This window comes from Triticum dicoccoides, chromosome 6A, assembly GCF_002162155.2.
Source record: "Triticum dicoccoides isolate Atlit2015 ecotype Zavitan chromosome 6A, WEW_v2.0, whole genome shotgun sequence".
Taxonomy (NCBI): domain Eukaryota; kingdom Viridiplantae; phylum Streptophyta; class Magnoliopsida; order Poales; family Poaceae; genus Triticum; species Triticum dicoccoides.
This window is the reverse complement of record NC_041390.1, coordinates 394,598,106-394,609,040: the sequence shown is the minus strand read 5'-3', so window position 1 is coordinate 394,609,040 and position 10,935 is coordinate 394,598,106.

The window sequence follows — 10,935 nt, the reverse complement described above, 5'->3', positions numbered from 1 at the left end:
TGTGCGTCACCGTTTGTCTGAAAAAGGGAGACTATTATGGAATCAAATAAACAGATTGTTGTGTTATGCTTGGAATCTTTGTGAAATTTGTGATTTTACTTGTTTCTCTAAGAACCCTAAAAAACACCTCCCCTACCTATGTGAGTTTAATGATATTGAAATCTTATCTTCTTATGCAAAGGGTGTTTATAGTTACCACGAAATCGAACGAATTGAAGAATTTGTTACTTTTAAGGGTGCTTATGAAGTCGCTTCTTTGATTGAAAAGTATGATATTACTCTCTACGAATCTGAAAATTTTGACATACTTAAGTATTGCTATGAAAACCATGCTCATAATGTCTATGTCAAAGAATTTATTAAAAGAATGGCCGTTGCTTTGGAAGAAAATAATGATATGCATGAATCTATAGATAATTATGATTCCGATGATTTGATTGAAATATCCCTTGATGAACATGATGCTTGCTATTCTTGTGACCATGGTGCCAATATTTATGAAGATGAATTTGCTATGGTTGCTTATGTTAAACATGAGATCGTTGCTATTGCACCCATACGTGATAGTTCCTTCGATGAAAAGCATGATTGCAATGATGTTATTATAAATTCTCTTAATGTCAATTGTGTTAATGATATGCAAAACCCTAAGCTTGGGGATGCTAGTTTTGCTATGACTACTATTTGTTGCAATGATCATGATTGGGGTGATTCTTCTTTTGATCTTGAAAATTTATTTAAGCCCCATGATGAATATGAGATTGATAATAGTGTTTCCAATATTATTGAAAGTGGGTTTGGAAGAGTGTTAACTTTAGATCCCACATATTTGGAGAATGTTCAATCTTATGAAGTTTTTGATAAAAGTGGGTTTGGAGAGGTCATGACTTTAGTTAATGTTAATCCCACTATTTTGGAAGAGTGTCAACTTTGCATACATATGGATCATGTTAAGAATATGTTTTGTGATAGCCATATTGTTGAATTTGCTTATGATCCTACATGTAATTATTATGAGAGAGGAAAATATGGTTGTAGAAATTTTCATGTTACTAGATTACCTCTCGTTATGTTGAGATTGCTATTGTTTCTTTCCGCTTTCTTGCATATGCTAGTTTTTGCTTTCCTTGATAATTTGTTTTCCTATAAGATGCCTATGCACAAGAAGTATGTTAGACTTAGATGTGTTTGTCACGTGTTTTATGATGCTCTCTTTGTGCTTCAATTCTTGTCTTTCATGTGAGCATCATTGAAATATTATGCCTAGCTAGAGGCGTTAAACGATAACGCTTATTGGGAGGCAACCCAATTTTATTTTTATTCCTTGCTTTTTGATCCTGTTTAGTAATAAATAATTTATTTAGACTCTTTTTTGGTTGTGTTTTTTGTGTTTAATTAGTGTTTCTGCCAAGTAGAACCGTTGGGAAGACTTGGGAAAAGTCTTGTTAATCTTGCTGTAAAAAACAGAAACTTTAGCGCTCACGAGAACTGCTGCCATTTTTATTTGGAAAGTTCTATTTAGTTAATTATTTTTGCAGATGATTAATAGATAAATTCCTCACGTCCAGCTATTTATTTTAGAATTTTTGGGGTTCCAGATCTTGCGTTAGCTACAGATTACTACAGACTGTTCTGTTTTTGACAGATTCTGTTTTTCATGTGTTGTTTGCTTATTTTGATGAATCTATGGCTAGTAAAATAGTTTATAAACCATAGAGAAGTTGGAATACAGTAGGTTTAACACCAATATAAAAAAAGAATGAGTTCATTACATTACCTTGAAATGGTGTTTTGTTTTCTTTCGCTAACGGAGCTCACGAGATTTTCTACTTTAAGTTTTGTGTTGTGAAGTTTTCAAGTTTTGGGTAAAGATTTGATGGATTATGGAACAAGGAGTGGCAAGAGCCTAAGCTTGGGGATGCCCATGGCACCCCCAAGATAATCTAAGGACAACCAAAAGCCAAAGCTTGGGGATGCCCCGGAAGTCATCCCCTCTTTCGTCTACTTCTATCGATAACTTTACTTGGAGCTATATTTTTATTTACCACATGATATGTGTTTTGCTTGGAGTGTCTTGTATTATTTGAGTCTTTATTTGTTAGCTTTACACAATCATCCTTGCTTCACACACCTTTTTTAGAGATACACACATGCTTCGGAAATTATTAGAATACTCTATGTGCTTCACTTATATCTTTTGAGTTATATAGTTTTTGCTCTAGTGCTTCACTTATATCTTTTAGAGCATGGTGGTAGATTTGTTTTATATAAACCATTGTTCTCTCATGCTCCACTTAGATTATTTTGAGAATCCTACAAAACAGCATGGTAATTTGCTTTAATTATTTCAGGCATTCAAGATTAATAAATAAAATTTTCTTATGAGTGTGTTGAATACTATGAGAAGTTTGAAACTTGATAATTGTTTTGAGATATGGAGATGGTGATATTAGAGTCATGCTAGTTGAGTAGTTGTGAATTTGAGAAATGCTTGTGTTGAAGTTTGTGATTCCCGTATCATGCACGTATGGTGAACCGTTATGTTAAGAAGTCGGAGCATGATGTATTTATTGATTGTCCTCCTTATGAGTGGCGGTTGGGGACGAGCGATGGTCTTTTCCTACCAATCTATCCCCCTAGGAGCATGTGCGTAGTACTTTGCTTCGATAACTAATAGATTTTTGCAATAAGTATGTGAGTTCTTTATGACTGATGTTGAGTCCATGGATTATATGCACTCTCACTCTTCCACCATTGCTAGCCTCTCTAATACCGCGCACCTTTCGCCGATATCATACACCCACCATATACCTTCCTCAAAACAGCCACCATACCTACCTATCATGGCATTTCCATAGCCATTCCAAGATTTATTTCCATGCAACTTTCCACCGTTCCGTTTACTATGACACGCTCCATCATTATCATATTGCTTTGCATGATCATGTAGTTGACATTTTAGTTGTGGCAAAGCCACCGTTCATAATTCTTTCATATAAGTCACTCATGCATCATTGCTATCCCGGTACACCGCCGTAGGCATTCATATAGAGTCATACTTTGTTCCAGTATCGAGTTGTAACCATTGAGTTGTAAATAAATAGAAGTGTGATGATCATCATTCATAGAGTATTGTCCCAAATAAAAAAAGAAAGGCCAAAGAAAAAAAAGAAGGCCAAAAATAAATAAAAAAAAGGGGCAATACTACTATCCTTTTTCCACACTTGTGCTTCAAAGTAGCACCATGATCTTCATGATAGAGAGTCTCCTATGTTATCACTTTCATATACTAGTGGGAATTTTTCGTTATAGAACTTGGCTTGTATATTCCAACGATGGGCTTCCTCAAAATGCCCTAGGTCTTCGTGAGCAAGCAAGTTGGATGCACACCCACTTAGTTTCTTTTTGTTGAGCTTTCATATACTTATAGCTCTAGTGCATCCGTTGCATGGCAATCCCTACTCACTCACATTGATATCTATTGATGGGCATCTCCATAGCCCGTTGATACGCCTAGTTGATGTGAGACTATCTTCCCCCTTTTTTGTCTTCTCCACAACCACCATTCTATTCCACCTATAGTGCTATGTCCATGGCTCACACTCATGTATTGCGTGAAGATTGAAAAAGTTTGAGAACATTAAAAGTATGAAACAATTTCTTGGCTTGTCATCGGGGTTGTACATGATTTGAATACTTTGTGTGGTGAAGATGGAGCATAGCCAGACTATATGATTTTGTAGGGATAACTTTCTTTGGCCATGTTATTTTGAAGTGACATAATTGCTTAGTTAGTATGCTTGAAGTATTATTATTTCTATGTCAATATTAAACTTTTGTCTTGAATCTTTCGGATCTGAATATTCATACCACAATTAAGAGAATTACATTGAAATTATGCCAAGTAGCATTCCACATCAAAAATTCTATTTTTATCATTTACCTACTCGAGGACGAGCAGGAATTAAGCTTGGGGATGCTTGATACGTCTCCAACGTATCTATAATTTTTTATTGTTCCATGCTATATTATATTCTGTTTTGGACATTATTGGGCTTTATTATACACTTTTATATTATTTTTGGGACTAACCTATTAACCGGAGGCCCAACCCAGAATTGCTGTTTTTTTGCCTATTTTAGGGTTTCGCAGAAAAAGAATATCAAACGGAGTCCAAACGGAATGAAACCTTCGGGAACGTGATTTTCGGAACGAACATGATCCAGAGGACTTGGGCCCTACGTCAAGACATCAACCAGGAGGCCACGAGGTAGGGGGCGCGCCTACCCCCCTGGGCGCGCGCTCCACCCTTGTGGGCCCCCTGTTGCTCCACCGACGTACTCCTTCCTCCTATATATACCTACGTACCCCCAAACTACTAAATACAGAGCCAAAACCCTAATTCCACCACTGTAACTTTCTGTATCCACGAGATCCCATCTTGGGGCCTGTTCCGGAGCTCCGCCGGAGGGGGCATCGATCACGGAGGGCTTCTACATCAACACCATAGCCCTTCCGATGAAGTGTGAGTAGTTTACCTCAGACCTACGGGTCCATAGCTATTAGCTAGATGGCTTCTTCTCTCTTTTTGGATCTCAATACAAAGTTCTCCCCCTCTCTTGTGGAGATCTATTCGATGTAATCTTCTTTTGCGGCGTGTTTGTTGAGACCGATGAATTGTGGGTTTATGATCAAGTTTGTCTATGAACAATATTTGAATCTTCTCTGGATTCTTTTATGTATGATTGATTATCTTTGCAAGTCTCTTCAAATTATCAGTTTGGTTTGGCCTACTAGATTGATCTTTCTTGCAATGGGAGAAGTGCTTAGCTTTGGGTTCAATCTTGCGGTGTCCTTTCCCAGTGACAGTAGGTGCAGCAAGGCACGTATTGTATTGTTGCCATCGAGGATAACAAGATGGGGTTTATTTCATATTGCATGAGTTTATCCCTCTACATCATGTCATCTTGCTTAAAGCGTTACTCTATTCTCTTGAACTTAATACTCTAGATGCATGCTGGATAGCGGTTGATGTGTGGAGTAATAGTAGTAGATGCAGGCAGGAGTCGGTCTACTTGTCTCGGACGTGATGCCTATATACATGATCATACCTAGATATTCTCATAACTATGCTCAATTCTATCAATTGCTCAACAGTAATTTGTTTACCCACCGTGAATACTTATGCTCTCAAGAGAAGCCACTAGTGAAACCTATGGCCCCCAGGTCTATCTTCCATCATATTAATCTTCCAATACTTAGTTATTTTTATTGCCTTTTATTTTACTTTGCATCTTTATCATAAAAATACCAAAAATATTATCTTATCATATCTATCAGATCTCACTCTCGTAAGTGACCGTGTAGGGATTGACAACCCCTTATCGCATTGGTTGCGAGGATTTATTTGTTTGTGTAGGTGTGAGGGACTCGTGCGTGGCCTCCTATTGGATTGATACCTTGGTTCTCAAAAACTGAGGGAAATACTTACTCTACTTTGCTGCACCACCCTTTCCTCTTCAAGGGAAAACCAATGCAAGTGCTCAAGAGGTAGCATCTAGCCATTATGATCTCGAGGTAGATCAACTCTTGTAATACTCGTATTCATCAATATCAATCAAGCATGACGTAGGGTATTACCTCCATAGAGAGGGCCCGAACCTGGGTAAACATCGTGTCCCTTGTCTCCTGTTACCATCAACCTTAGACGCACAGTTCGGGACCCCCTATCCGAGATCCGCCGGTTTTGACACCGACATCCGCCTGAAACCGGGTTCGACTAGTCGGCCCGTGGGGCTTGCCGCCTTGTACTATGTCGGTGCTTCCTGCAGCCGGACAAGTAGTGTGTCGGCACCTACGCCCCCTCTTGCCATAAGGCACAGCTCGCAGAGCGGCTGTTTGCTTGGCAAGAGGTAAAGGCAAGAAATGGTGCCCACATGAAAAATGGCTAAGGACCAAAACATTGACATAGGACAAGCCGTCCCTTCGCATCACTAACCGACTAAACAGCCGGCCGGCCGGCTTCTTACTTAGCTTGAAACGTTCCAATCGATCAAAGTACTTGTCCTCCCACAATGGTGAAATACTTGACTAGGCTGCAATCCGCAGAGCGGCTAACCGGCTGGCAAGTAGGTACCAAGAGAGGGCGACAAGGAAAAAAAATCAAGGAATGGAGAAGCAAGAAAAGTTGGAACTCGGCCAAAGCACAGCTTGTGTGGAAAATAATTTACATATCAAAAGGCCCTCGGCCAACATTCAACATAGTTTGAATACACCCCGTGGGTGGAATTGTGCAAATTTACCAAAATTTTGTGGAAGAGACTACTAAGCAGGAAAATCTACGATAAATTTGCGGCCTAGACCAAGGGAGCAGCAGGCGAGTCTGGCAGGTTGGTGGAGTCGGGGGCGCCGGCTGGTGGGTCTCAGCTTTGCCGCTTTCAGCAACAGTCAGTGTTCTGGCACGCGGCTCTGTGCTAGAGGCGCGGTCGACTTGAGGCTGGCCGTCCGCTCCGATCTCCGGCGCGTCTTCTTCATCATCCTTGCCTTCCTCGTCTCCCCCCTCGTCGATGGAGGCCATTTCCTCCTCCAAGTCTTCGCCATCATCTAGGTTCAGACCGAACCATTCTGGCGGCGCTTCAGCATCGTTCTCGTTCAGCTCAGGGATGAAGTCGCCGGTCTTAGTGTACTCGGCGATCGCCGACGCACGAATGGTGAGGTCGCGCTCCACCGCCGCCATATCGGCTGCGGCTTCCAGCCGAAACGTGGCCAACTGGGCTAGATCTAGCCCAGGATACCACGCCTTGGCGAACTCCAAGGCCCGCCGCGCTCCTGCTCGGGCTGCGGAGCCCTTCCATGCCTCAAGACGACCGGGGGCCACTTCCAGCCAGTCGGTAGTCTGACTGGGGGTGCGTGGGGCTTGGCTATCTGGCCAGAGGGAGGCGATTGCCTGAGCCCCAGCGCGTTGCAGCCGGCAGAGCATCCAGTGGGCCGGCTGGAGGCGAGCCTGAATGCTGAGGAGCTACTCGACAAGGGTCCGAGGGGCATCGGCGGCAATCTTCATGCCACCCGCCCGTCGCTCCTCGTGGCAGGCTTCAATGGCCTCGTTGGCAGCGATGAAATGGCCAGGGAAGAAGTCCGCACAAGCAAAAAAAATAAGTCAGGAGTCAGAAGCAAGAGGCCGGCTCGCCTGACCGCCAACAGTCGAAAGAAGAGAAGAAAGCTCACCGTCGACTATGTCTTCAATCTGGCCATAACCAGCAGTCAGCGCCACCTCCATCTTGGCCCAACCCGAGCGCTCGGTCTCGAACTCGGCCAGGAGACGGGCCTCGTTGTCCTTCGCCTGCTTCAGGGCCGCCTTGTCAAGTTTCGCCTGGTCCGCCAACTGCTTGATCAGGCGGTCGTGCTCCTGGGCCGCCCTGTTGCATTCGTCATCCCTGGTGCACAGTGCGGTGTTGGCTTCGCCCAGTTTCTGCTGCAAGGCGGCGTTGGTTTCTGAAAAAAACAAGAGAGGAAAAATATCAACAATCAAGAAAAAAGAGACATAAATAGTTGCCGGGAAGAACCGGCCCGACTGCTCAGCAGTCGGCCCACACCTCAGGGACTACAGCCCGCGGGTGCGCTGACGCACCCCCGCGGAGAAAATAAGATGGAGTTCTTACTCCGGCTCTCTACCAAGTCGGCGGTCCGTCGGTCCAGCTCTCGGACATGAGCATTGAAGCTGGCCGCACAGATGTTATGATAGTCCTGCAATAAGGCAACAAAAAGGGAAGTCAGTCAGAAGCTCAGAACCCACTATGAAGTTCTAGGCCGCCTGCTCAGCAGCCGGCCCAGAACTCAGGGACTACACCCAGTGGTGTGCTGGCGCGCCCCCACCGAAGACTACAGAAAACCAAAAAGGAAGCAAGTCGCGTACCCGAACGGCGGCCCGCGTCTTCACAAATGCCTTCATGCATTGCGAGAGGGCGGCGGCTTCGGCTCTGAAGTCGGCCTGGACGTCCTGCGCCGCCTTGATCAAGGCGCTCGTCCCGCCTCCGTGCACGAACTCTGTCGGCGCGACGCTGGTGGCTTCGGCCTCGGGAGCCGATGAGCTGGCGCTCCCAATCTCCATCGGCCTCGGTGCCGATGTCACTTTATCCACACGGTGGCGCATTGGAGTGCGCACCGTGGGAGCCAACCCCACCACCTACTCGCCTCCGGCTGGTGGTTCCAATGGGGCAGCCGGCTAGGCGCCCTGCGCGTCTACAGTCGGCGGTTGCGGAGGCGCCTCTATCTCCGGCAAGACGACGTCGCTGCCATCCCTCTCCATGGCCGGCTGTTCGTCACCGGCTCCTCCATCCGGCACCGGGATATCTGATGCTGGCAGCGCGGAGCGTAGGGGGATGATAAGTTGGGGGTCCTGATGACGCGCGGCGTCCGCTGCCTGCTTCTTCGCTGCAGTGTCGGCTTGGGCCTTAGCCGCTGCATCCGCGTCCGCCTGCGCCGCCCTGGCGGTGGCCGCCTTGTCAGCCTCCACCTTCTTGGCAGCGGCTTCCTTCCCGCACCTCCCGTGCATTCCGTTCTCGCGCCTCCCGGAGGTCGGCGGCCGGGTCTATATGGGGGTATTTGTGGAGACCTCCGCCGTCCTAATGACGGAGGCTGAGGTCGACTGCTCAAGAGAGAGTGGGGCCCTGCTCAAAAGAAAAAATAAAAAGGAGATTCAGAAGGAATCGGCAAAGATAAAGAATAAAAGAAGACACAAGAAAGGTTAAGGCCTTACGCCGACACCATTGGAGACTGCTTGGGGGCCTTCTGGAACTTGGCTGCTTTTGCAGCGGCCTTGCGCCACTTGGTCGCAGCGGCCGTGTTCTTGGCTGTGGCGGCCGTATGCTTGGGCTTCTTGGGGTGGCTGCCGAAAAGAAGCCCGCCTCGGTGTTTAGGCCCGCCGCCCAGTGCCGTTGGTGCGGCTGAGGAACTTGGCCCCGCCTTGTGGGAAGGCGGAGGACGGCGAGGCACCTCCTCCTCCTCCTCCTCATCATCATCGTCCGGCCAATCCTCCACGCCACCTCTTCCTACGAAGCCGCCTGCCCCTCCACCGCCTGTGGCGTCGTCTTCCAGGGCGGCCGCCCCCAAGTCGGGGTCCGCCACATCGCTCACGTCCCCGGGCTGGTAGACGATGTCGGCATCCGGCTCGGAAGGGAGACCTGCATCACAGTCGGTCTGGTCAGTCGGCAAACCAGAGCCCGACAGAAGGGAAAAAGGAGAGTCAAGAGCTTACCATAGGAGGTGGGTTGGCGCGGGAGTATAGTTGCTTGCCGAATCGCCACCTCTCCTCATCGAGCTTGAGGTCCACTGAGGGAGTCCTAGATTAGAGGGTCTCCGGACAGCCGGACTATATCCTTTGGCCGGACTGTTGGACTATGAATATACAAGATTGAAGACTTCATCTTGTGTCCGGATGGGACTCTACTTGGCGTGGAAGGCAAGCTAGGCAGTACGGATATGGATATCTCCTCCTTTGTAACCGACCTTGTGTAACCCTAACCCTCTCCGGTGTCTATATAAACCGGAGGGTTTTAGTCCGTAGGACAACAACAATCATACCATAGGATAGCTTTTAGGGTTTAGCCTCTCCGATCTCGTGGTAGATCAACTCTTGTAATACCCATATCATCAAGAATAAATCAAGCAGGACGTAGGGTTTTACCTCCATCAAGAGGGCCCGAACCTGGGTAAAACATCGTGTCCCCTGCCTCCTGTTACCATCTGCCTTAGACGCACAGTTCGGGACCCCCTACCCGAGATCCACCGGTTTTGACACCGACATTGGTGCTTTCATTGAGAGTTCCTCTATGTCATCGCCGTTAGGCTTGATGGCTCCTACGATCATCGATAGTGATGCAGTCTAGGGTGAGACTTTTCTCCCCGGACAGATCTTTGTGTTCGGCGGCTTCGCACTATGGGCCAACTCGCTTGGCCATCTGGAGCAGATCGAAAGTTACGCTCCTGGCCAGCAGGTCAGGTTTGGAAGCTTAAACTACATGACCCATATCCGCGGAGACTTGATCTTCGATGGATTCGAGCCCCTGCCTTGTGCGCCGCGCGGTCATGATGAGTATGATTTAGCTCTGCCATGAGACCGTATTCAGGAGATCGCACCGGCAGCCACCCCGAGCCTTAATTCGGAGCCAGTTGCGCCATCCGTGGACGGGTGGATGGACCCCGTCACGGAGGCCGTATCCTCAGTGGCGATCGAGTCGAATATCGACCTTACCCTTCATGAGAGCCGTGTTGTCAAACTGCCGGATCCTTCTCCGGCCACGGACTCCGAACCGCCTGCGCCCGTTCCTAGCGAATCCGATTGGGCCCGACCATGGAGTTCACCTCCGTGGATATTTTTCAGCACTCGCCCTTTGGCGACATACTGAACTCATTAAGGTCTCTCTCCTTGTCAGGAGGATCCTAGCCGAACTATGTCCGGCAGGATTGGGATGCGGATGACGAAGAAATTCGCTGCCCACCCACCACCCACTTAGTAGCCATTGCCGATGACTTAACTGACATGCTAGACTTCGACTCCGAAGACATCGACGGTATGGACGACGATGCGGCAGACAAAGAGGAACCACTGCCCATAGGGCACTGGACAGCCACCTCATCATACGATATATACATGGTGGACACACCCAAAGAAGGCAATGGCGACGGAACAGCGGAGGATGACCCCTCCAAGAAGCAACCCAAGCGCCGACGTCAGCGGCGCCGCTCCAAGTCCTGCCAAAGAAAAAGTGGTGATACCGGCACAGGAGATAATAACACTCCGGATAGTGCCGAAGATGGCAACAACCCCCTCCAGCACAATTTAGGACAGGAGGATGGAGAGGCCAGCCCTCCAGAGAGAGCGGCAGATAGAGAGGCGGAGGATGATAATTACATGCCCCCCTCCGAAGACGAGGCAAG